Source organism: Ranitomeya imitator, chromosome 1 (genome assembly GCF_032444005.1).
Source record: "Ranitomeya imitator isolate aRanImi1 chromosome 1, aRanImi1.pri, whole genome shotgun sequence".
NCBI classification, from domain to species: domain Eukaryota; kingdom Metazoa; phylum Chordata; class Amphibia; order Anura; family Dendrobatidae; genus Ranitomeya; species Ranitomeya imitator.
In genome coordinates, this window is record NC_091282.1 from 188,017,408 (window position 1) to 188,043,971 (window position 26,564).

The following is a 26,564-nucleotide window of genomic DNA, read 5'->3' on the forward strand; positions in this document are numbered from 1 at the left end:
AAGCACCCACATCGCGCGACAAGGAAGGCCACCAAAAGGACTTAGCAACCAAATCTCTGGTACCAAAAATCCCAGGATTACCAGCCAACACTGAACAATGAACCTCAGAAATTACCTTACTTGTCCATCTATCAGGAACAAACAGCTTCCCCACTGGACAGCGGTCAGGCTTATCAGCCTGAAATTCCCGAAGCACCCGCCGCAAATCAGGGGAGATGGCAGAAAGAATCACCCCTTCCTTAAGAATGCCAACCGGCACAAGGACTCCAGGAGAATCAGGCAAAAAACTCCTAGAGAGGGCATCAGCCTTAACATTCTTAGATCCCGGAAGATACGAGACCACAAAATCAAAACGGGAGAAAAACAGGGACCATCGAGCCTGTCTAGGATTCAGCCGCTTGGCCGACTCGAGGTAAATCAGATTCTTATGATCAGTCAAGACCACAACGCGATGCTTAGCTCTCTCAAGCCAATGTCGCCACTCCTCAAACGCCCACTTCATAGCCAACAACTCTCGATTGCCGACATTATGATTGCGTTCCGCAGGCGAAAACTTTCTGGAAAAAAAAGCACACGGTTTCATCAAAGAACCATCAGAATCCCTCTGAGACAAAACGGCCCCTGCCCCAATCTCAGAAGCGTCAACCTCAACCTGAAAAGGAAGAGAAACATCCGGCTGACGCAACACAGGGGCAGAAGTAAATCGGCGTTTAAGCTCCCGAAAGGCCTCAACAGCTGCAGAGGACCAATTCGTCACATCAGCGCCTTTCTTCGTCAAATCAGTAAGGGGCTTAACCACACTGGAAAAGTTGGCAATGAAACGGCAATAGAAATTAGCAAAGCCCAAAAATTTTTGAAGGCTCTTCGCAGATGTGGGTTGAATCCAGTCATGAATAGCTTGGACCTTAACAGGATCCATTTCCATAGACGAGGGAGAAAAAATAAAACCCAAAAAAGAGACCTTCTGAACTCCGAATAGGCACTTAGACCCCTTCACAAATAAAGCATTATCACGAAGGATCTGGAATACCATCCTGACCTGCTTCACATGAGACTCCCAATCATCGGAAAAAATCAAAATATCATCCAAATATACAACCATGAATTTATCAAGATAGTTGCGGAAAATATCATGCATGAAAGATTGGAACACAGATGGAGCATTAGAGAGCCCGAATGGCATCACGAGGTATTCAAAATGGCCTTCGGGCGTATTAAATGCAGTTTTCCATTCGTCACCCTGTTTAATACGAACAAGATTATATGCCCCTCGAAGGTCAATCTTAGTAAACCAACTAGCCCCCTTAATCTGAGCAAACAAATCAGAAAGCAAAGGCAAGGGGTATTGGAATTTGACCGTGATCTTATTAAGAAGACGATAATCTATACAGGGTCTCAAGGAGCCATCCTTCTTAGCAACAAAAAAGAAACCCGCTCCCAATGGTGACGAATACGGCCGAATATGCCCTTTCTCCAAAGATTCCTTAACATAACTCCGCATGGCGGCATGCTCTGGCACACACAGATTGAAAAGTCGGCCCTTAGGGAACTTACAACCTGGAATCAAGTTAATAGCACAATCACAGTCCCTATGTGGAGGAAGGGAACTGGACTTGGGCTCATCAAATACATCCTGGAAATCCGACAAAAACTCAGGGACCTCAGAAGAGGGGGAAGAGGAAATTGACATCAAAGGAACGTCACTATGTACCCCCTGACAACCCCAACTATTTACAGACATAGTTTTCCAATCCAGCACCGGATTATGTTCCTGTAACCATGGAAAACCCAGTACAACAACATAATGCAGGTTATGCAACACCAGAAAACGGCAATCTTCCTGATGTGCTGGAGCCATGTACATGGTCATCTGCGTCCAGTACTGAGGTTTATCCTTGGTCAATGGTGTAGCATCAATGCCCCTCAAAGGAATAGGGCTCTGCAAAGGCTGCAAGGAAAAACCACAGCGCCTGTCGAATTCTACGTCCATTAAGTTCAGGGCAACGCCTGAATCCACAAATGCCATGACAGAAAAGGACGATAATGAGCAAATCAGGGTCACAGATAAAAGAAATTTAGGCTGTACAGTACTGATGGTAACAGACCTAGCGACCCTCCTAGTACGCTTAGGGCAATCAGAAATAATATGAGCAGAATCACCACAGTAAAAACACAGCCTATTCTGACGTCTGAATTCCTGTCGTTCTGTTCTAGTCAAAATCCTATCACATTGCATAGGCTCAGGACTCTGCTCAGAGGACACTACCATATGGTGCACAGCTTTGCGCTCGCGCAGACGCCGATCAATCTGAATGGCTAGAGACATAGATTCGCTCAAACCAGCAGGCGTAGGGAAACCCACCGTAACATCTTTAAAGGCTTCAGAAAGACCTTTTTTGAAAATAGCAGCCTGAGCATCCTCATTCCATTTAATGAGCAGAGACCATTTCCTAAATTTCTTGCAGTATAATTCTGCCGCTTCCTGACCTTGACACAGGGCCAACAGGATTTTTTCTGCATGATCCACAGAATTAGGTTCGTCATACAATAATCCGAGCACTTGAAAAAATGCGTCTACATTCAGCAATGCCGGATCCCCTGATTCAAGGGAGAATGCCCAGTCCTGAGGGTCACCACGCAGCAAGGATATGATGATTTTAACTTGCTGAATGGGATCACCAGAAGAACGGGGTTTCAAAGAAAAAAACAATTTGCAGTTATTTTTAAAGTTCAAAAACTTGGATCTGTCCCCAAAAAAACAAATCAGGAGTAGGAATTTTAGGCTCCAAAGCCGGAGTCTGGACAACATAATCTTGGATACTCTGTACTCTTGCAGCAAGTTGATCCACACGAGAAAACAAACTCTGAACATCCATGCCAGAGCATAAATCCTGAACCACCCAGAGATCAAGAGGAAAAAAAAGACAAAACAGAGCACAGAAAAAAAATGGCTCAGAATTTTTTTTTCCTTCTTTTGAGATGCATTTAATTCATTTTTGGCCACTTGTACTGTTATGAACTGGTGGTTTAGGAGCAACATGGGACGAGCTCTGAAGGAGGTGGAGCCTGTACTGACCGCAGTCCCTAAGCTCAACACAACACTAGAAGTAGCCGTGGGATGCTCCTGTCACTCCCTAGGCACCTCTGTTATGGACCTGGTGGTTAAGAGCACCCGGAACGACCTGATGGTTAAACTCACACAGGACAAGCTCTGGGAAGTGGGAACTCTGTTGACCGCAACCCCTAATCCTGTCACACAACTAGAAATAGCCGTGGAGCGTACCTAGCACGACCTAGACGCCTCTTCACAGCCTAAGAGCTAACTAGCCCAAGAGATAGAAAATAAAGCCTACCTTGCCTCAGAGAAATTCCCCAAAGGAAAAGGCAGACCCCCACATATATTGACTGTGAGTTAAGATGAAAGTCACAAACACAGAGATGAAACAGGTTTCAGCAAAGGGAGGCCAGACTTACTAAACAGACTGAGGATAGAAAAGGTATCTTTGCGGTCAGCACAAAAAACTACAAAAAAACCACGCAGAGTGTGCAAAAAGACCTCCGCACCGACTCACGGTGCGGAGGTGCCACTCTGCATCCCAGAGCTTCCAGCTAGCAAGACAAAATCATGATAGCCAACTGGACAAGGAAACAATGAACAAATAATTAGCCAGCAGGGACTTAGCTTCTGCTGGAGTAGACAGGTCACCAGAAAGATCCAAGAGCGAACTGAACCAGTACAAGAACATTGACAGCTGGCATGGAGTAACGATCTGAGTGGAGTTAAATAGAACAGCCAGCCAAAGAATAAACTACGTCACCTGTGGAAGGAACCTCAGAAGCAGCAGCTCCACTCACAGCCACCAGAGGGAGTCCATGGACAGAACTCGCCGAAGTACCATTCATGACCACAGGAGGGAGTTCGAAAACAGAATTCACAACAGTACCCTCCCCTTGAGGAGGGGCCACCGAACCCTCACCAGAGCCCCCAGACCGATCAGGACGAGCCAAATGAAAGGCACGAACTAGATCGGCAGCATGAACATCAGAGGCAAAAACCCAGGAATTATCTTCCTGACCATAACCCTTCCACTTGACCAGGTACTGGAGTTTCCGTCTCGAAATACGAGAATCCAAAATCTTCACCACATACTCCAACTCCCCCTCGACCAACACCGGGGCAGGAGGATCAACGGAGGGAACCATAGGCGCCACGTATCTCCGCAATAACGACCTATGGAACACATTATGGATGGCAAAACAAGCTGGAAGGTCCAAACGAAATGACACAGAATTAAGAAAATCAGAAATCTTACATGGCCCAATGAAACGAGGCTTAAACTTAGGAGAGGAAACCTTCATAGGAACATGACGAGATGACAACCAAACCAAATCCCCAACACGAAGTCGGGGACCAACACAGCGCCGGCGGTTAGCGAAACGTTGAGCCTTCTCCTGGGACAATGTTAAATTGTCCACCACATGAGTCCAAATCTTCTGCAACCTGTCCACCACCGTATCCACACCAGGACAGTCCGAAGGCTCAACCTGCCCTGAAGAGAAACGAGGATGGAAACCAGAATTACAGAAAAAAGGCGAAACCAAAGTAGCCGAGCTGGCCCGATTATTAAGGGCGAACTCAGCCAAAGGCAAGAAGGACACCCAATCATCCTGATCAGCAGAAACAAAGCATCTCAGATATGTCTCCAAAGTCTGATTAGTTCGTTCGGTTTGGCCATTTGTCTGAGGATGGAAAGCCGAAGAAAAAGACAAATCAATGCCCATCTTAGCACAAAAGGACCGCCAAAATCTCGAAACAAACTGAGAACCTCTATCCGAGACGATGTTCTTCGGAATGCCATGCAAACGAACCACATGCTGGAAAAACAATGGCACCAAATCAGAGGAGGAAGGCAATTTAGACAAGGGTACCAAATGGACCATCTTAGAGAAGCGATCACAAACCACCCAAATGACCGACATCCTTTGAGATACAGGGAGATTTGAAATAAAATCCATGGAAATATGCGTCCAGGGCCTCTTCGGGACCGGCAAGGGCAAAAGCAACCCACTGGCATGAGAACAGCAGGGCTTAGCCCGAGCACAAATCCCACAGGACTGCACAAAAGAATGCACATCCCGTGACAGAGAAGGCCACCAAAAGGATCTATCCACCAAATCTCTGGTACCAAAGATTCCAGGATGACCCGCCAACACCGAACAATGAACCTCAGAGATAACTCTACTAGTCCATCTATCAGGGACAAACAGTTTCTCCGCTGGACAACGGTCAGGTCTATCAGCCTGAAACTTCTGCAGCACGTGCCGCAAATCAGGGGAGGTGGCAGACAAAATTACCCCCTCTTTGAGAATACCCGCCGGCTCAGGAACACCCGGAGAGTCAGGCACAAAACTCCTTGATAGGGCATCAGCCTTCACATTCTTAGAGCCCGGAAGGTACGAAACCACAAAATCAAAACGAGAGAAAAACAGCGACCATCGAGCCTGTCTAGGATTAAACCATTTGGCAGACTCGAGATAAGTCAAATTCTTGTGATTCGTCAAGACCACCACGCGATGCTTGGCTCCTTCAAGCCAATGTCGCCACTCCCCGAATGCCCACTTCATGGCCAACAACTTTCGATTGCCAACATCATAATTGTGCTCAGCAGGTGAGAATTTTCTAGAAAAGAAGGCACATGGTTTCATCACCGAGCCATCAGAACTTCTTTGCGACAAAACAGCCCCTGCTCCAATCTCAGAAGCATCAACCTCGACCTGAAACGGGAGCGAAACATCTGGCTGGCAGAACACGGGCAGAAGAAAAATGACGCTTCAACTCCTGAAAAGCCTCTACAGCCGCCGAGGACCAATTGACCACATCAGCATCTTTCTTGGTCAAATCAGTCAATGGTTTAACAACACTAAGAAAAATTAGCGATGAAGCGACGGTAAAAATTAGCAAAGCCCAGTAACTTCTGAAGGCTCTTCACAGATGTCGGCTGAGTCCAATCATAAATGGCCTGAACTTTAACAGGGTCCATCTCGATAGTAGAAGGGGAAAAAATGAAACCCAAAAATGAAACCTTCTGAACCCCAAAGAGACATTTCGACCCCTTCACAAACAAGGAATTCGCACGAAGGACCTGGAACACCATTCTGACCTGCTTCACATGAGACTCCCAATCATCCGAAAAGACCAAAATATCATCCAAATATACAATCAGGAATCTATTCAGGTACTATCGGAAGATGTCATGCATAAAGGACTGAAACACAGATGGAGCATTAGAAAGCCCGAATTGCATAACCAGGTACTCAAAATGGCCCTCGGGCGTATTAAATGCTGTTTTCCATTCATCGCCCTGTTTAATTCGCACAAAATACGCCCCTCGAAGATCTATCTTGGTGAACCAACTAGCCCCCTTAATCCGAGTAAACAAATCAGACAGCAGCGGCAAAGGATACTGAAATTTGACTGTGATCTTATTAAGAAGGTGGTAATCAATACAAGGTCTCAAAGAGCCATCCTTCTTGGCCACAAAAAAGAACCCTGCTCCCAACGGTGATGACGACGGGCGAATATGACCTTTCTCCAAGGATTCCTTTATATAACTCCGCATAGCGGCGTGCTCTGGCACAGATAAATTAAACAGTCGGCCCTTAGGAAACTTACTACCAGGAATCAAATTAATAGCACAATCGCAATCCTTATGAGGAGGTAAGGCACCGGATTTGGGCTCTTCAAATACATCCCGGTAATCTGACAAAAACTCAGGGACTTCAGAAGGAGTGGAAGGCGAAATTGACATCAATGGAACATCACCATGTACCCCCTGACAACCCCAGCCGGACACAGACATAAATTTCCAATCCAATACTGGATTATGGACCTGTAGCCATGGCAACCCCAAAACGACCACATCATGCAGATTATGAAACACCAAAAAGGGAATATCCTCCTGATGTGCAGGAGCCATGCACATGGTCAATTGAGTCCAGTATTGAGGCTTATTCTTATCAAAGGCGTAGCATCAATTCCTCTCAATGGAATAGGATACTGCAAGGGCTCCAAGAAAATACCACAGCACCTGGCAAACTCCAAGTCCATCAAATTCAGGGCAGCGCCTGAATCCACAAATGCCATAACAGAATAGGACAACAGAGAGCAAATCAGAGTAACGGACAAAAGAAATTTAGACTGTACCGTACCAATGGTGGCAGACCTAGCGAACCGCTTAGTGCGCTTAGGACAATCGGAGATAGCATGAGTGGAATCACCACAGTAAAAACACAGCCCATTCCGACGTCTGTGTTCTTGCCGTTCCGCTCTGGTCAAAGTCCTATCACATTGCATAGGCTCAGGCCTATGCTCAGAGAATACCGCCAAATGGTGCACAGCTTTGCGCTCACGCAAGCGCCGATCGATCTGAATGGCCAAGGACATAGACTCATTCAGACCAGCAGGTGTGGGAAATCCCACCATGACATCCTAAGGGCTTCAGAAAGACCCTTTCTGAAAATTGCCGCCAGGGCACACTCATTCCACTGAGCAAGCACAGACCACTTTCTAAACTTCTGACAGTACACCTCCGCTTCATCCTGACCCTGACACAAAGCCAGCAAGATTTTCTCTGCCTGATCCACTGAATTTGGTTCATCATAAAGCAATCCAAGCGCCAGAAAAAAAACGCATTAACATAACTCAATGCAGGATCACCTGGCGCAAGGGAAAATGCCCAGTCTTGAGGGTCACCACGCAACAAAGAAATAATGATTTTTACTTGTTGAACGGGGTCACCAGAGGAGCGGGGTTTCAAAGCTAGAAACAGTTTACAATTATTTTTGAAATTCAGGAATTTAGATCTATCCCCAGAAAACATATCAGGAACTGGAATTCTAGGCTCTAACATCGGATTCTGAACCACAAAATCTTGAATGTTTTGTACCCTTGCCGTGAGATGATCCACACAAGAGGACAGACCCTGAATGTCCAGATCTACACCTGTGTTCCGAACCACCCAGAGGTTAAGGGGAAAAGAAAGACAAAAAACACTGCAGAGATAAAAAAAAATGGTCTCAGAACTTCTCTTATCCCTCTATTGAGATGCATTAATACTTTGGGCCAGCTGTACTGTTATGGACCTGGTGGTTAAGAGCACCCGGAACGACCTGATGGTTAAACTCACACAGGACAAGCTCTGGGAAGTGGGAACTCTGCTGATCGCAACCCCTAATCCTGTCACACAACTAGAAATAGCCGTGGAGCGTACCTAACACGACCTAGACGCCTCTTCACAGCCTAAGAGCTAACTAGCCCTAGAGATAGAAAATAAAGCCTACCTTGCCTCAGAAATTCCCCAAAGGAAAAGGCAGACCCCCACATATAATGACTGTGAGTTAAGATGAAAGTCACAAACACAGAGATGAAACAGGTTTCAGCAAAGGGAGGCCAGACTTACTAAACAGACTGAGGATAGAAAAGGTATCTTTGCGGTCAGCACAAAAAACTACAAAAAACCATGCAGAGTGTGCAAAAAGACCTCCGCACCGACTCACGGTGCGGAGGTGCCACTCTGCATCCCAGAGCTTCCAGCTAGCAAGACAAAATCATGATAGCAAGCTGGACAAGGAAACAATTAACAAATAATTAGCCAGCAGGGACTTAGCTTCTGCTGGAGTAGACAGGTCACCAGAAAGATCCAAGAGCGAACTGAACCAGTACAAGAACATTGACAGCTGGCATGGAGTAACGATCTGAGTGGAGTTAAATAGAACAGCCAGCCAAAGAACAAACTACGTCACCTGTGGAAGGAACCTCAGAAGCAGCAGCTCCACTCACAGCCACCAGAGGGAGTCCATGAACAGAACTCGCCGAAGTACCATTCATGACCACAGGAGGGAGTTTGAAAACAGAATTCACAACACACCTCGTCACAGCCTGAGAACTAACTACCCTGTTATGACCTGGTGGTCAGGACAATAATGGACCTGGTGGTTAAGAGCACACGGAATGACCTGATAGTTACTGATAATAAGGACGAGCTCTGGGACGTGGGAACTCTGCTGACCGCAATCCCTAATCCTATCAAACACACTAGAAATAGCCGTGGATTGCGTCTAACGCTCCCTATGCAACTCGGCACAGCCTAAGGAACTAGCTAGCCCTGAAGATAGAAAAATAAAGCCTACCTTGCCTCAGAGAAATTCCCCAAAGGAAAAGGCAGCCCCCCACATATAATGACTGTGAGTAAAGATGAAAATACAAACACAGAGATGAAATAGATTTAGCAAAGTGAGGCCCGACTTACTGAACAGACCAAGGATAGGAAAGGTTACTTTGCGGTCAGCACAAAAACCTACAAAAAGACCACGCAGAGGGTGCAAAAAGACCCTCTGCACCGACTCACGGTGCGGAGGCGCTCCCTCTGCGTCCCAGAGCTTCCAGCAAGCAAGACAACAATAAAAATAGCAAGCTGGACAGAAAAATAGCAAACCAAAGAAATACAAGCTGGAACTTAGCTTCTGCTGGGAAGACAGGTCACAAGAACGATCCAGGAGTGAACTAGACCAATACTGAAACATTGACAGGTGTCATGGAGCAAAGATCTAAGTGGAGTGAAATAGAGCAGCAGCTAACGAATTAACCTCGTCACCTGTGGAAGGAAACTCAGAAACACCCACCAGAGGAAGTCCATGGACAGAACCAGCCGAAGTACCATTCATGACCACAGGAGGGAGCCCGACAACAGAATTCACAACAGTACTCACCCCCTTGAGGAGGGGTCACCGAACCCTCACCAGAGCCCCCAGGCCGACCAGGATGAGCCAAATGAAAGGCATGAACCAGATCGGCAGCATGAACATCAGAGGCAAAAACCCAGGAATTATCTTCCTGACCATAACCCTTCCACTTGACCAGGTACTGGAGTTTCCGTCTCGAAACACGAGAATCCAAAATCTTCTCCACCACATACTCCAACTCCCCCTCAACCAACACCGGGGCAGGAGGATCAACGGATGGAACCACAGGCGCCACGTATCTCCGCAATAACGACCTATGGAACACATTACGGATGGCAAAGGAAGCAGGAAGGGCCAAACGAAATGACACAGGATTGATAACCTCAGAAATCTTATACGGACCAATGAAACGAGGCTTAAACTTAGGAGAGGAAACCTTCATAGGAACATAACGAGACGACAACCAAACCAAATCCCCAAAACGAAGTCGGGGACCCACACAGCGCCGGCGGTTAGCGAAACATTGAGCCTTCTCCTGGGACAATTGTTATGTTTGCTAATGACAGGTGTTATGAAGGCAATCCAGAAACACAGTGTGCTTAGCGATCAGAGCGCACACAGTGATCTGACAAATACCCAAAAATACAAGAAAGAGCTCTGAGACGTGGAAACTCTGTAGACTGCACACCTGATCCTATCCTAAACACAACTAAAAGCGGCTGTGGATTGCGCCTAACAACTACCTAGGCATATTATTGGGAGGGGCTGGTGAGGACCCAGCGGTCATGGTGCACATTGGCACTAATGACAAAGTTAGAGGTAGGTGGAAGGTCCTTAAAGATGATTTCAGGGAATTAGGCTGCAAGCTGAAAGCAAGGACCTCCAACGTGGTATTTTCCGAAATACTGCCGGTACCACGTGCCACGCCAGAGAGGCAACGGGAGATTAGGGAGGTTAATAAGTGGCTCAAGAATTGGTGTAGGAAAGAGGGGTTTGGGTTCCTGCAGAACTGGGCCGACTTCTCAGTTGGCTACAGGCTCTACGCTAGGGACGGGCTGCACCTCAATGGGGAGGGTGCAGCTGTGCTGGGGGAGAGAATGGCTAGAAGGTTGGAGGAGTGTTTAAACTAGGAATTGGGGGGGAGGGTATTCATTTTATAGGAGGGGAAGATAGTGCAGACAGAGTCCTGGGCACAAATAAGGAAGTTGGGGGTGGCGGTGGCATGGGGGGTGGGGTCAGAACAGTTAATAATTTAAGAAATAGAAGTACAGAGAGGAACATAAAGTGCATGTATACTAATGCCAGAAGCCTCGCCAACAAAATGGACGAATTAGAACTAATGTTGTTGGAGCATAATTATGACATGGTGGGGATATCTGAAACGTGGCTGGATGAGAGCCATGACTGGGCTGTTAACTTGCAGGGCTATAGCCTGTTCAGAAATGACCGTACAGATAAGCGAGGGGGAGGGGTGTGTCTATATGTAAAATCATCCTTAAAACCCATCCTGCGCGATAATATAGGTGAATTTAATGAAAATGTAGAATCCCTGTGGGTGGAGATAAGGGGAGGGGGAAAAAATAATAAATTACTGATAGGGGTTTGTTATAAATCTCCAAAAATAATGGAAGCAATGGAGAATATCCTCGTAAAGCAAATAGATGAAGCTGCGACTCAAGGAGAAGTCATTATTATGGGGGACTTCAACTACCCTGAAATAGATTGGGGAACAGAAACCTGCAGTTCCAGCAAAGGTAATCGGTTTTTGACAATTATGAGAGACAATTACCTTTCACAACTGGTTCAGGACCCAACAAGAAGGGGGGCACTGCTAGACCTAATATTAACCAACAGGCCAGACCGCATATCAAATATAAGGGTTGGGGGTTACTTGGGAAATAGCGATCACAAAATAATAAGTTTTCATGTATCCTTTAAAAAGATGTGTAGTAGAGGGGTTACAAGGACACTAAACTTCAGGAGGGCAAATTTCCAACGGATGAGAGAGGATCTTGGTGCAATTAACTGGGACGATATCCTGAGACACAAACATACACAGAGAAAATGGGATACGTTTATTAGCATCCTGGATAGGACCTGTGCACAGTATATACCGTATGGGAATAAACATATTAGAAATAGGAGGAAACCAATATGGCTAAATAGAGCTGTAAGGGGCGCAATAAGGGACAAAAAGAAAGCATTTAGAGAATTAAAGGAAGTAGGTAGTGAGGAGGCATTAAATAAATACAGAAAATTAAATAAATTCTGTAAAAAGCAAATCAAGGCAGCAAAGATTGAGACAGAGAGACTCATTGCCAGAGAGAGTAAAAATAATCCTAAAATATTCTTTAACTACATAAATAGTAAGAAACTAAAAAATGATAGTGTTGGCCCCCTTAAAAATAGTCTGGGTGAGATGGTGGATGAGGATGAGGAAAAAGCCAATATGCTAAATGACTTTTTTTCATCAGTATTTACACAAGAAAATCCCATGGCAGACAAAATGTCTAGTGATAAAAATTCCCAATTAAATGTCACCTGCTTAACCCAGCAGGAAGTGCGGCGGCGTCTAAAAATCACTAAAATTGACAAATCTCCGGGCCCGGATGGGATACACCCTCGAGTACTGCAGGAATTAAGTACAGTCATTGATAGACCATTATTTTTAATCTTTAAAGACTCCATAATAACAGGGTCTGTGCCACAGGACTGGCGTATAGCAAATGTGGTGCCAATATTCAAAAAGGGAACAAAAACTGAACTCGGAAACTATAGGCCAGTAAGCTTAACCTCTACTGTGGGTAAAATCCTGGAGGGCATTCTAAGGGACGCTATACTGGAGTATCTGAAGAGGAATAACCTCATGACCCAGTATCAGCACGGGTTTACTAGGGACCGTTCATGTCAGACTAATTTGATCAGTTTCTATGAAGAGGTAAGTTCCGGATTGGACCAAGGGAACCCAGTGGATGTAGTGTTTATGGACTTTTCAAAAGCTTTTGATACGGTGCCACACAAAAGGTTGATACATAAAATGAGAATAATGGGGATAGGGGAAAATATGTGCAAGTGGGTTGAGAGCTGGCTCAGGGATAGGAAACAAAGGGTGGTTATTAATGGAGCACACTCGGACTGGGTAGCGGTTAGCAGTGGGGTACCACAGGGGTCAGTATTGGGCCCTCTTCTTTTTAACATATTTATTAATGACCTTGTAGGGGGCATTCAGAGTAGAATTTCAATATTTGCAGATGACACTAAACTCTGCAGGGTAATCAATACAGAGGAGGACAATTTTATATTACAGGATGATTTATGTAAACTAGAAGCTTGGGCTGATAAATGGCAAATGAGCTTTAATGGGGATAAATGTAAGGTCATGCACTTGGGTAGAAGTAATAAGATGTATAATTATGTGCTTAATTCTAAAACTCTGGGCAAAACCGTCAATGAAAAAGACCTGGGTGTATGGGTGGATGACAAACTTAAATTCAGTGGCCAGTGTCAGGCAGCTGCTACAAAGGCAAATAAAATAATGGGATGCATTAAAAGAGGCATAGATGCTCATGAGGAGAATATAATTTTACCTCTATACAAGTCACTAGTTCGACCACACTTAGAATACTGTGCACAGTTCTGGTCTCCGGTGTATAAGAAAGACATAGCTGAACTGGAGCGGGTGCAGAGAAGAGCGACCAAGGTTATTAGAGGACTGGGGGGTCTGCAATACCAAGATAGGTTATTACACTTGGGGCTATTTAGTTTGGAAAAACGAAGACTAAGGGGTGATCTCATTTTAATGTATAAATATATGAGGGGACAGTACAAAGACCTTTCTGATGATCTTTTTAATCATAGACCTGAAACAGGGACAAGGGGGCATCCTCTGCGGTTGGAGGAAAAAAGGTTTAAGCATAATAACAGACACGGATTCTTTACTGTAAGAGCAGTGAGACTATGGAACTCTCTGCCGTGTGATGTTGTAATGAGTGATTCATTACTTAAATTTAAGAGGGGACTGGATACCTTTCTGGAAAAGTATGATGTTACAGGGTATATACACTAGATTCCTTGATAGGGCGTTGATCCAGGGAACTAGTCTGATTGCCGTATGTGGAGTCGGGAAGGAATTTTTTTCCCCAATGTGGAGCTTACTCTTTGCACATGGGGTTTTTTTGCCTTCCTCTGGATCAACATGTTAGGGCCTGTTAGGTTAGGCTATGGGTTGAACTAGATGGACATATAGTCTTCCTTCAACCTTAATAACTATGTAACTATGTAATCATCCTGACCCTGGCACAAAGCCAGCAAATTTTTCTCAGCCTGATCCACTGAATTAGGCTCATCGTACAGCAATCCGAGCGCCAGCAAAAACGCATCGACACTACTCAATGCAGGGTCTCCTGGCGCAAGAGAAAATGCCCAGTCTTGAGGGTCGCCGCGCAAAAAAGAAATAATAATCAAAACCTGTTGAATAGGATTACCAGAAGAATGAGGTTTCAAGGCCAGAAATAGCTTACAATTATTTTTGAAACTTAGAAACTTAGTTCTATCTCCAAAAAACAAATCAGGAATAGGAATTCTTGGTTCTAACATAGATTTCTGATCAATAGTATCTTGAATTTTTTGTACATTTATAACGAGATTATCCATTGAAGAGCACAGACCCTGAATATCCATGTCCACACCTGTGTCCAGAATCACCCAAATGTCTAGGGGAAAAAAAAAAAAAGTGAACACAGAGCAGAAAAAAAAAAAAAAAAAAATGATGTCAGAACTTTTTCTTTCCCTCTATTGAGAATCATTAGTTTGGGCTCCTTGTACTGTTATGTTTGCTAATGAAAGGTGTTATGAAGGCAATCCAGAAACACAGTGTGCTTAGCGATCAGAGCGCACACAGTGATCTCACAAATACCCAAAAATACAAGAAAGAGCTCTGAGACGTGGAAACTCTGTAGACTGCACACCTGATCCTATCCTAAACACAACTAAAAGCGGCTGTGGATTGCGCCTAACAACTACCTAGGCAACTCGGCACAGCCTAAGAAACTAGCTAGCCTGAAGATAGAAAAATAGGCCTGACTTGCCCCAGAGAAATTCCCCAAAGGAAAAGGCAGCCCCCCACATATAATGACTGTGAGTAAGATGAAAAGACAAAACGTAGGGATGAAATAGATTCAGCAAAGTGGGGCCCGATATTCTAGGACAGAGCGAGGACAGTAAAGCGAACTTTGCAGTCTACAAAAAACCCTAAAGCAAAACCACGCAAAGGGGGCAAAAAAAACCCACCGTGCCGAACTAACGGCACGGCGGTACACCCTTTGCGTCTCAGAGCTTCCAGCAAAACAAAAGACAAGCTGGACAGAAAAAAAGCAACAAAAAAGCAAAAAGCACTTAGCTATACAGAGCAGCAGGTCACAGGAACAATCAGGAGAAGCTCAGATCCAACACTGAAACATTGACAAGGAGCAAGGATAGCAGCATCAGGCGGAGTTAAGTAATGAAGCAGTTAACGAGCTCACCAGAACACCTGAGGTAGGAAGCTCAGAAGCTGCAGTACCACTTGTGACCACAGGAGTGAATTCAGCCACAGAATTCACAACAGACAATGTCAAATTGTCCACCACATGAGTCCAAATCTGCTGCAACCTATCCACCACAGTATCTACACCAGGACAGTCCGAAGACTCAACCTGCCCTGAAGAGAAACGAGGATGGAAACCAGAATTGCAGAAAAACGGCGAAACCAAAGTAGCCGAGCTGGCCCGATTATTAAGGGCGAACTCAGCCAACGGCAAAAAGGACACCCAATCATCCTGATCAGCAGAAACAAAGCATCTCAGATATGTTTCCAAAGTTTGATTAGTTCGTTCGGTTTGGCCATTTGTCTGAGGATGGAAAGCCGAGGAAAAAGACAAATCAATGCCCATCCTAGCACAAAAGGATCGCCAAAACCTTGAAACAAACTGGGAACCTCTGTCAGAAACGATGTTCTCTGGGATACCATGTAAACGAACCACATGCTGGAAAAATAATGGCACCAAATCAGAGGAGGAAGGCAATTTAGACAAAGGTACCAAATGGACCATCTTAGAAAAGCGATCACAAACCACCCAAATGACCGACATCTTTTGAGAGACGGGGAGATCCGAAATAAAATCCATAGAAATATGCGTCCAGGGCCTCTTCGGGACCGGCAAGGGCAAAAGCAACCCACTGGCACGAGAACAGCAGGGCTTAGCCCGAGCACAAGTCCCACAGGACTGCACAAAAGAACGCACATCCCGCGACAAAGACGGCCACCAGAAGGATCTAGCCACCAAATCTCTGGTACCAAAGATTCCAGGATGCCCAGCCAACACTGAACAATGAATCTCAGAGATAACTCTACTAGTCCATCTATCAGGGACAAACAGTTTTTCCGCTGGGCAACGGTCAGGTCTATCAGCCTGAAATTTTTGCAGCACCCGCCGCAAATCAGGGGAGATGGCAGACAAAATTACCCCCTCTTTGAGAATACCCGCCAGCTCAGGAACACCCGGAGAGTCAGGCACAAAACTCCTTGACAGGGCATCAGCCTTCACATTCTTAGAGCCCGGAAGGTACGAAACCACAAAATCAAAACGGGAGAAAAATAACGACCATCGAGCCTGTCTCGGATTCAACCGTTTGGCAGACTCAAGATAAGTCAAATTCTTGTGATCTGTCAAGACCACCACGCGATGCTTGGCTCCTTCAAGCCAATGACGCCACTCCTCGAATGCCCACTTCATGGCCAACAACTCACGATTACCAACATCAAACTTTCTAGAAAAGAAAGCACATGGCTTCATCACAGAGCCATCAGAACTTCTTTGCGACAAAACAGCCCCTGCTCCAATCTCAGAAGCATCAACCTCAACCTGAAACGGGAGCGAAACATCTGGCTGGCACAACACAGGGGCAGAAGAAAAACGACGCTTCAACTCCTGAAAAGCCTCTACAGCTGCAGAAGACCAATTGACCACATCAGCACCCTTTTTGGTCAAATCAGTCAACGGTTTAGCAACAGTAGAAAAATTAGCGATGAAGCGCCGATAAAAATTAGCAAAGCCCAGGAACTTTTGCAGGCTCTTCACAGATGTCGGCTGAGTCCAATCGTAAATGGCCTGGACTTTAACAGGGTCCATCTCGATAGTAGAAGGGGAAAAAATGAACCCCAAAAATGAAACCTTCTGAACTCCAAAGAGACACTTTGACCCCTTCACAAACAAGGAATTCGCACGAAGGACCTGGAACACCATTCTGACCTGCTTCACATGAGACTCCCAATCATCCGAAAAGACAAAAATATCATCCAAATACACAATCAGGAATTTATCCAGGTACTCTCGGAAGATGTCATGCATAAAGGACTGAAATACTGATGGAGCATTGGAAAGCCCGAATGGCATAACCAGGTACTCAAAATGGCCCTCGGGCGGGGGCGTGGCTATGTAGCCGAAGAAGACGGAAGCATCTTAGGAGAGCTCCGTACATCCTGAGGCATATCTGCCATAAATACTGAGCGGGACCTAGCGGTACCAACCCAAACCTGAGCCCTACATACCAGAGAGTCCCCTGGATCTTCTGGGAGACCGCTGCAGAGCTCCGTGGAGTCGGGAGCCGCGGGAACCGGAGCGGGCAGGAGATCCCCGCAGGTGACGGCGGCCATTTTCTGAGCACGCGCCAGGGAGCACAGGACGCGGTGCTGCCAACTACTGGAGCTGAACCCCCCTGTTATCCCGGAGGCGGCGGCGGCTGACCGCGCTGGTGAGAGCGGCGGGACACCTACATGTGTGAGCAGGGAGGGCGCATGAATCACAGCGCTGCTCTCTGTTGGGTTCCTCTCACCTCAGAAGTAACGGCGGTGGATGGTGCTGGAGAGAGAGGCGGGAAGCTTGCAGGCAGAAGCGGTGAGGACTGATAGGTGCTGGAAAGTGCCTGGGGCAGCGGCCATTAATATAGCGCACACCCTGGCAGATAGGGAGTTGCGCTTTTAACCACATCAGCGGCGCTGGGCGGTGAATGGGCGCCTGAAGAAGTAGGGGTGGTACAGTGTGTGCCCTGAAAAAGCGGGACCTGTGCCCCCCTGTCGGGTGGACATTTTCCCTACCAGTGACATAATACTACAGGGATTAACCCCCTTTTAGCTGCTTCCCCGGGGGTAACTGTGAAATTACACGGCCTGCGTGCTACAAGTGACTTTGAGCTTCCCCATAATTGCACCTGAGGTCGCTTTGCATAATCTTCTTGTAAACACTCACCATGCAGCACCCTAGAGGAGCTGCAGCTGCTGAAAAATTAAAAAAATATGCCAAGGATGATCCCCCTGATAATGTGCGCAGTCTTAGAAATAACCCCGCACCATCTCAGCGTAAAGGTCGCCCCTCTGATGGTAATGAGGAGAGAGGAGAGGATGAACTGACTCTTAAACAGGCATCAGAGCAGTTGATGCAAGCTATATCTCTCACTAGATCATCTCTCACGGAGAAAATAGAGGATGTACATACCGAGGTGGGGCGCCTGAGACATGACATGCAGGCTATGAGAGGGCGCATCTCAGAGGTTGAAACGAGGGTGTCTCATATAGAGGACACTATCACCCCTATGGAAGCTAAACTGAATAAAGCTGCTGGATCCGTGAATGCCTGGAAGCAAAAGGCAGACGACTTAGAAAATAGACTGCGCCGCAATAATATCCGTATCATAGGTCTCCCGGAGCGGTCAGAGGGCCAGCAGCCTGAGCAATTTCTGGAGGAATGGCTTAAGTCTACATTGGGAGATGGATTCTCCTCGACATTTTCGGTGGAGAGGGCCCACAGGGTCCCGACGAGACCTCTCCCTCCTGGAGCCCCTCCGCGACCCTTTCTGGCGCGTCTCCTTAATTGTAGAGACAGAGACGCCATCCTCCGCTTGGCGCGACAGAAGGGCCTCATTAAATTCGATAATGCTACCATTTCGATCTTTCCAGATTTTTCCATGGAGCTTCAAAAGCAGCGGGCACGATTTATGGATGTCAAGAAGCAACTTAGAGAGAGGAACATCGTCTACTCTATGCTTTATCCGGCCCGGCTCCGTATTGTTTATAAGGGCTCCTCCTTATTTTTCACAGACCCAGCGGAGGCGATCGAGTGGCTGCGGTCCCGTGTGGGGTCAAATGCGGAAAACTCCTAACCTGGACTCCCTGACTAATGGCAGTATAGATAGAGCTCTTTGTTTGGGTGCAGGGAATGTCAACAATACCGGACACTGAATCCAGTGAGGGTATCCCTTTTTCAATTTGACTGTGGGAGTATGGAAATATACTCCCCTATTGTTCAAGTTTTGTTCAGTTTGGTTTTATGTATTAGATTAGATTGTTTACTAGGTATGGTTGCCGCTAATGCTGACTCTTTGCTCTGTGCGATGCCGCTGAACTACACCCGAATAGTAATGATATGCATTCACTTTCCCTTTAAGAGTGAACATGGGGGCTGAAATTATATGTATGACCTGGAACATACGAGGTATAAAGACCCCACGAAAGAAAATTAAGGTATTCTCGCAGATAAAAAAATATCACCCTCATGTTGTGGCACTAATAGAGACACATTTAACAAGGGACACAGTTCGATGTATGCAGAAACCGTGGGTACAATGGTCCTTGCACACATTCCACACTAGCTACTCTAGAGGGGTTTCTCTACTGATACACAAGGAGGTCAGGTGGGAGGCCAGGGAGGCGAGACGTGATCCAGAGGGCCGCTTCGTTTTTGTGCATGCATTTATTAATTCACGAGAGTATGTGTTATTGTGCATCTATAATCCTCCTCCTGCCAATGTGTCAATCCTCCGTATGGCTCTAGGCTTTTCCTTAAAATATCCGGAAGCCAAAGTTATTTGTATGGGGGACTTTAACTTAGTTATGAATCAATCCATGGATAGATTGAGACTGGATGACGTAACATCAGGGGACGCTTTACCTCAACAACCCTCTCAATTAGCATTGTTTATGAACGGGAGCGGGTGGTTAGATTTATGGAGAATAAATCATCCGGAAGTTAGAGGGTACACCTGCCACTCGTCAACTAGACAATCTCTATCTAGAATAGACTATATATTTGGGTCGGGTGAGTTGGCATTACGGGTGGATAGCATTGAACATGGTAATCGGGGGATCTCAGACCATAGTCCAATTATTCTTAAACTTAAAGATGAGAAATCCGATAATAGTGGTGGGTTCTGGAAACTGAATCCCTTCTGGTTGAAATTGATAGACTCTAGTGATAGGACGGTTGATCAGTTGAATGATTTTACTCTAACACATTCGGAACTCCAAAACTCTGGTCTATTTTGGGATACCCTGAAGGCATACCTGAGAGGGTGCTTGTCCTCAACTATTTCCTACATCAAGAGGGTAACGGCGAGGGAGGATGAGGAGATAGAGCAAAGATTAAAAGACTCAGAGGCCACTTATATAGCTAATCAGTCCAGCAGCAATAGAATTGAATGGCTTACTTCCCAGAGACTATATACCCAACATGCAGACGCTAAGTCAAAACGCAAACTATTTTTCACTCGGCAGTCCTATTTTGAGCTAGGCAATCAAGCCAGTACACTCCTGGCCTTTTTGGTGCGCCAACATAACACCTCCAACACAATATTGCAGATCCGAGCGTCTGATGGCTCGTTGGTATCCTCTACTGATAAAATACTTCAGAGCTTTTACGATTACTACATTTCATTATACAAATCTAAAAGTGGTTTTGATATTGATGAATGTTTGGATTATCTATCAGATATAACATTCCCCTTACTAAGCCCATCTCAACGAGCCCTTATGGAGGCTGAATTCACCCTGGAAGAGGTAGAACATGCAATAGCGGATATGGCTACTGGGAAGGCCCCGGGACCTGATGGGTTCCCCATTGAATTTTACAGGAAATACCGTGATAAATTGGCACCTATATTGCTAAAGGTACTTAGGGGAATATGGGAGGGTGAATCTGTACCTGAAACATTTTATGATGCTAATGTTGTCGTGCTCAGGAAGGAAGGGAAGGATCCTCTAGATTGTGGATCATATAGACCAATTTCTTTGGTGAATGTTGACTATAAGATTTTTACGAAAATTCTAGCTACCAGACTGAATACGATCATATTGGATCTCATACACCCAGATCAAACTGGTTTTATGCCTGGGAAAAACACCTCTATTAATATCAGACGGGTGCAATCGGTTATTCAATATAGTACACTAGAACCAGACAATAAGTGGGCATTGGCTTCGCTGGACGCAGCCAAGGCTTTTGATTCCCTTGAGTGGTCTTTTTTAATTGCATGTCTACGGAAATATGGGTTTGGGAATAAATTTCTGAGAGGGATAGGTACACTATATGCGAAACCGGGGGCGCGAATGGTGGTAAACGGCTCTGTGTCTGCGCCATTTTCTTTGCATAGGGGAACTCGCCAGGGATGCCCTCTCTCCCCAGCCTTATTTGCCTTGGCAATAGAAGCCTTGGCAATACGGATGAGGTCTTCTGTAGATATTAAAGGGATACATATTGCTGATCGGGTGGACACTATAGGTCTATATGCTGATGATATGGTGGTGTTTATGGACCAGACGGAGGATACATTACCAAAAGTAATAACGATGATTGATAAATTTAGCAAGTTTTCTGGCCTATATATAAACTGGGATAAGTCTGCTTTGATGCCTCTCTCCCATACCCCAATGCCAAACCTTGAAACCCTCTCGCTATTGCCCATTGTCTCCAATTTTAAGTATCTCGGGATTCATATGACTCAGCGCAGTCACCTTGATCTACATCTCAATATATATCCACTAATTGACGTGGTTAAATTTAAATATGCTACCTGGGATAAGCTCCCGCTATCGGTGGCTGGTCGTATTAATCTGATCAAAATGATTTTACTCCCAAAATTGAGCTATTGTTTTCAACATAGTGCCGTTTCAATACCTAAATCTTTCTTTGCAACCCTAAACTCCCTTACTACATCCTTCATATGGGGGAAGGCTAGGCCTAAACTTAAATTATCCACCCTGCAGAGACCTAAGCGGGGGGGCGGGGCGGCTTTGCCGGACTTCTATCTGTATTACCTTGCTGGACAGGCCAAAATGATAAGTGAGTGGATGCCCGGGAGGTCTCTCCCCAACTCTGAAAGTCATATATTACATTCAGCTAAAGTTGATTGCCCGCTGGGTTTTCTAGAGATGGAGAAAATTGCTGTCCCTCGTTTGCTTCCTTTGCTTCGCCTGGCACGATCAGTATGGAGACAAATTAAAAAAGTGACACAATATGTAGATATAGCAGCCGAAATGCCGTTATGGAATAATGGTTACTTTCCGGGATTATTGGGCCACCCATCTACTGAATTTTGGATATCGTGTGGTGTCCTTACGGTGAGCGATATACATAGCCAGGGGGTTTTTGTTTCTTTTGAACAATTACAAAATACTCATAATATACCGAAGTCTCAATTTTTCCGCTACCTGCAACTAAGATCTGCCTTCCAATCACATGTACGAAATACGGGTGCGGGTCGAGCTATTTCAACTCTGCCGTTAATAGGAATTCTTAATTCACAGGGCCCTCAGGGACTCATTTCCTCTTTATACACCTACCTAATATCCATAGGCGAAGTATCTGTTACAGATTCAATTAAGGGAAAGTGGGGGAGACTTCTTCCGGATACACTAGGAGAAGAATGGGATGAAATCTTGGAATCTCCAACTAAGGTCTCCCCATCAATCAATAATAAGATGATCCAATTATATATAATCTATCAATCTTATTTGACCCCGACTCGTCTTTTTAAAATGGGCCGTCTTCATTCATCAGACTGCTTGAGATGTCACTCTAGTGACGCAGATTTTATCCATATGATATGGAAGTGTCCTGTTATTTTTCAATATTGGAGAGAAGTGACAGCACTATTGACATCTTTGGTGTCGATCCCTGTTCCACTTGAGCCACTGGTATGTTTGTTTGGAGTATGGGAGGCGGAGGCTTGGGATCACCACACAGGAATATTCCTGAGGGAGTCACTGTTCATGGCACGAAAGGTGTTGGCGCTGCGTTGGATGGGAGGCTCTGGTCCATCTCTTAGAGCATGGGTTGACTTAATAAATTCAATTATTCCGTATGAGCGGACGCTTTATCAGAATAGGGGTTGTCCAACTAAATTTGAGAAGATATGGGGAAGATGGAATTCATCCTATCACACTGTATAAGTTAAAAGGACTCAGTATACGCATAAGAAAAGGGTGTATGACTCTCTAGACATTATTTACCAACAGAGCGGGATGTATTTAGAAATATTCTTTGTAAGCGGCACTACGTTTGTATTAAAGACTTTATTAGAAGTTAATGTAGTTACAGTTAAAGTTTAAAATAAGGCATTAATGATCAACATGCACAATTTATTATTTTTATAATATCTTATACATGGCTATGTATGGTAATTTCCTGTAATTAATGGAAAATGATGAATACGAGCAAAATGTGTATGATCTTTCCTGAAATCAATAAACGAATTTAAAAAAAAAAAATGGCCCTCGGGCGTATTAAATGCTGTTTTCCATTCATCGCCTTGTTTAATACGCACAAGATTATACGCCCCTCGAAGATCTATCTTGGTGAACCAACTAGCCCCTTTAATACGAGCAAACAAATCAGACAGCAACGGCAAAGGATACTGAAATTTGACTGTAATTTTATTAAGAAGGTGGTAATCAATACAAGGTCTCAAAGAACCATCCTTCTTGGCCACAAAAAAGAACCCTGCTCCTAACGGTGATGACGACGGGCGAATACGGCCTTTCTCCAAGGATTCCTTTATATAACTCCGCATAGCGGCGTGTTCTGGCACAGATAAATTGAACAATCGGCCCTTAGGAAACTTACTACCAGGAATCAAATTAATTGCACAATCGCAATCCCTATGAGGAGGTAGGGCACTGGCTTTGGGCTCATCAAATAAATCCCGATAATCCGACAAAAACTCTGGAACTTCAGAAGGAGTGGAAGACGAAATAGACAAAAATGGAACATCACCATGTACCCCCTGGCAACCCCAGCTGGACACAGACATAGATTTCCAGTACAATACTGGATTATGAACCTGTAGCCATAGCAACCCCAAAACGACCACATCATGCAGATTATGCAACACCAGAAAGCGGATATCCTCCTGATGTGCAGGAGCCATGCACATGGTTAATTGGGTCCAGTACTGAGGCTTATTCTTGGCCAAAGGCGTAGCATCAATTCCTCTCAATGGAATAGGATACTGCAAGGGCTCCAAGAAAAAACCTCAGCGCCTAGCATACTCCAAGTCCATCACATTCAAGGCAGCGCCTGAATCCACAAATGCCATAACAGAATAGGATGACAAAGAGCAAATCAGAGTAACGGACAATAGAAATTTAGACTGTACCGTACCAATGGTGGCAGACCTAGCGAACCGCTTAGTGCGCTTAGGACAATCGGAGATAGCATGAGTGGAATCACCACAGTAAAAACATAGCCCATTCCGACGTCTGTGTTCTTGCCGTTCAGCTCTGGTCAAAGTCCTATCACATTGCATAGGCTCAGGCCCATGGTCAGATAGTACCGCCAAATGGTGCACAGCTTTACGCTCACGCAAGCGTCGATCGATCTGAATGGCCAAGGACATAGACTCATTCAGACCAGCAGGCATGGGAAATCCCACCATGACATCCTTAAGGGCTTCAGAGAGACCCTTTCTGAAGATTGCTGCCAGGGCACATTCATTCCACTGAGTGAGCACAGACCACTTTCTAAACTTCTGACAATATATCTCCGCTTCATCCTGACCCTGACACAGAGCCAGCAAGATTTTCTCTGCCTGATCCACTGAATTAGGTTCGTCATAAAGCAATCCAAGCGCCAGGAAAAACGCATCAACATCACGCAATGCCGGATCTCCTGGCGCAAGGGAAAATGCCCAGTCTTGAGGGTCACCACGTAACAAAGAAATAATGATCTTTACTTGTTGAACAGGGTCACCTGAGGAGCGAGGTTTCAAGGAAAGAAACAATTTACAATTATTTTTGAAATTCAAGAACTTAGATCTATCACCAAAAAAACAAATCAGGAATTGGAATCCTAGGCTCTGACATCGGATTCTGAACCACAAAATCTTTAATGTTTTGTACCCTTGTAGTGAGATTATCCATCCAAGAGGACAGACCTTGAATGTCCATGTTTACATCTGTGTCCTGAACCATCCAGAGGTAAAGGGGAAAAGAGAGACAAAGCACACTGCAAAGAAAAAAAAATGGTCTCAGAACTTCTCTTATCCCTCTATTGAGAAGCATTAGTACTTTGGGCCACCTGTACTGTTATGACCTGGTGGTCAGGACAATAATGGACCTGGTGGTTAAGAGCACACGGAATGACCTGATAGTTACTGATAATAAGGACGAGCTCTGGGACGTGGGAACTCTGCTGACCGCAATACCTAATCCTATCAAACACACTAGAAATAGCCGTGGATTGCGCCTAATGCTCCCTATGCAACTCGGCACAGCCTAAGGAACTAGCTAGCCCTGAAGATAGAAAAATAAAGCCTACCTTGCCTCAGAGAAATTCCCCAAAGGAAAAGGCAGCCCCCCACATATAATGACTGTGAGTAAAGATGAAAATACAAACACAGAGATGAAATAGATTTAGCAAAGTGAGGCCCGACTTACTGAACAGACCGAGGATAGGAAAGGTTACTTTGCGGTCAGCACAAAAACCTACAAAAAGACCACGCAGAGGGCGCAAAAAGACCCTCCGCACCGACTCACGGTGCGGAGGCGCTCCCTCTGCGTCCCAGAGCTTCCAGCAAGCAAGACAACAATAAAAATAGCAAGCTGAACAGAAAAATAGCAAACCAAAGAAATACAAGCTGGAACTTAGCTTCTGCTGGGAAGACAGGTCACAAGAACGATCCAGGAGTGAACTAGACCAATACTGAAACATTGACAGGTGGCATGGAGCAAAGATCTAAGTGGAGTTAAATAGAGCAGCAGCTAACGAATTAACCTCGTCACCTGTGGAAGGAAACTCAGAAACACCCACCAGAGGAAGTCCATGGACAGAACCAGCCGAAGTACCATTCATGACCACAGGAGGGAGCCCAACAACAGAATTCACAACACTACCCCTAAAGATAGAAACAGGAAAACTATCTTGCCTCAGAGAAAATCCCCAAAGGATAGATAGCCCCCCACAAGTAATGACTGTGAGTGGAGAGGGAAAAGACATACACAGAATGAAACCAGGATGTAGCACAGGAGGCCAGTCTAGCTAGATAGATAGGACAGGATAGAATACTGTGCGGTCAGTATTAAAAGCTACAAAAATCCACACAGAGTTTACAAAAATCTCCACACCTGACTAAAGGTGTGGAGGGTAAATCTGCTTCCCAGAGCTTCCAGCTTAACTGAATCAATCCATACTGACAAGCTGGACAAAACATAGAATGCACAGAACGAATAAGTCCACAACATGTGGACAGAAAAGAGCAAAGCAAGGACTTAACTTTGCTGAACTGGTCAGGATATCAGGGAAATCCAAGAGAGATGTGAATCCAACCAGGAACCATTGACAAGTGGTACTGGCTGAAGGGAAGAGCCAGGCATAAATAGCCGAGCAGAAAGACAATCAGTGGAAGCAGCTGCAGACTGCTAAATCCAAGGAGCAGCCATTCCACTTAAAACCACCGGAGGGAGCCCAAGAGCAGAACTCACAAAAGTGCCACTTACAACCACCGGAGGGAGCCCAAGA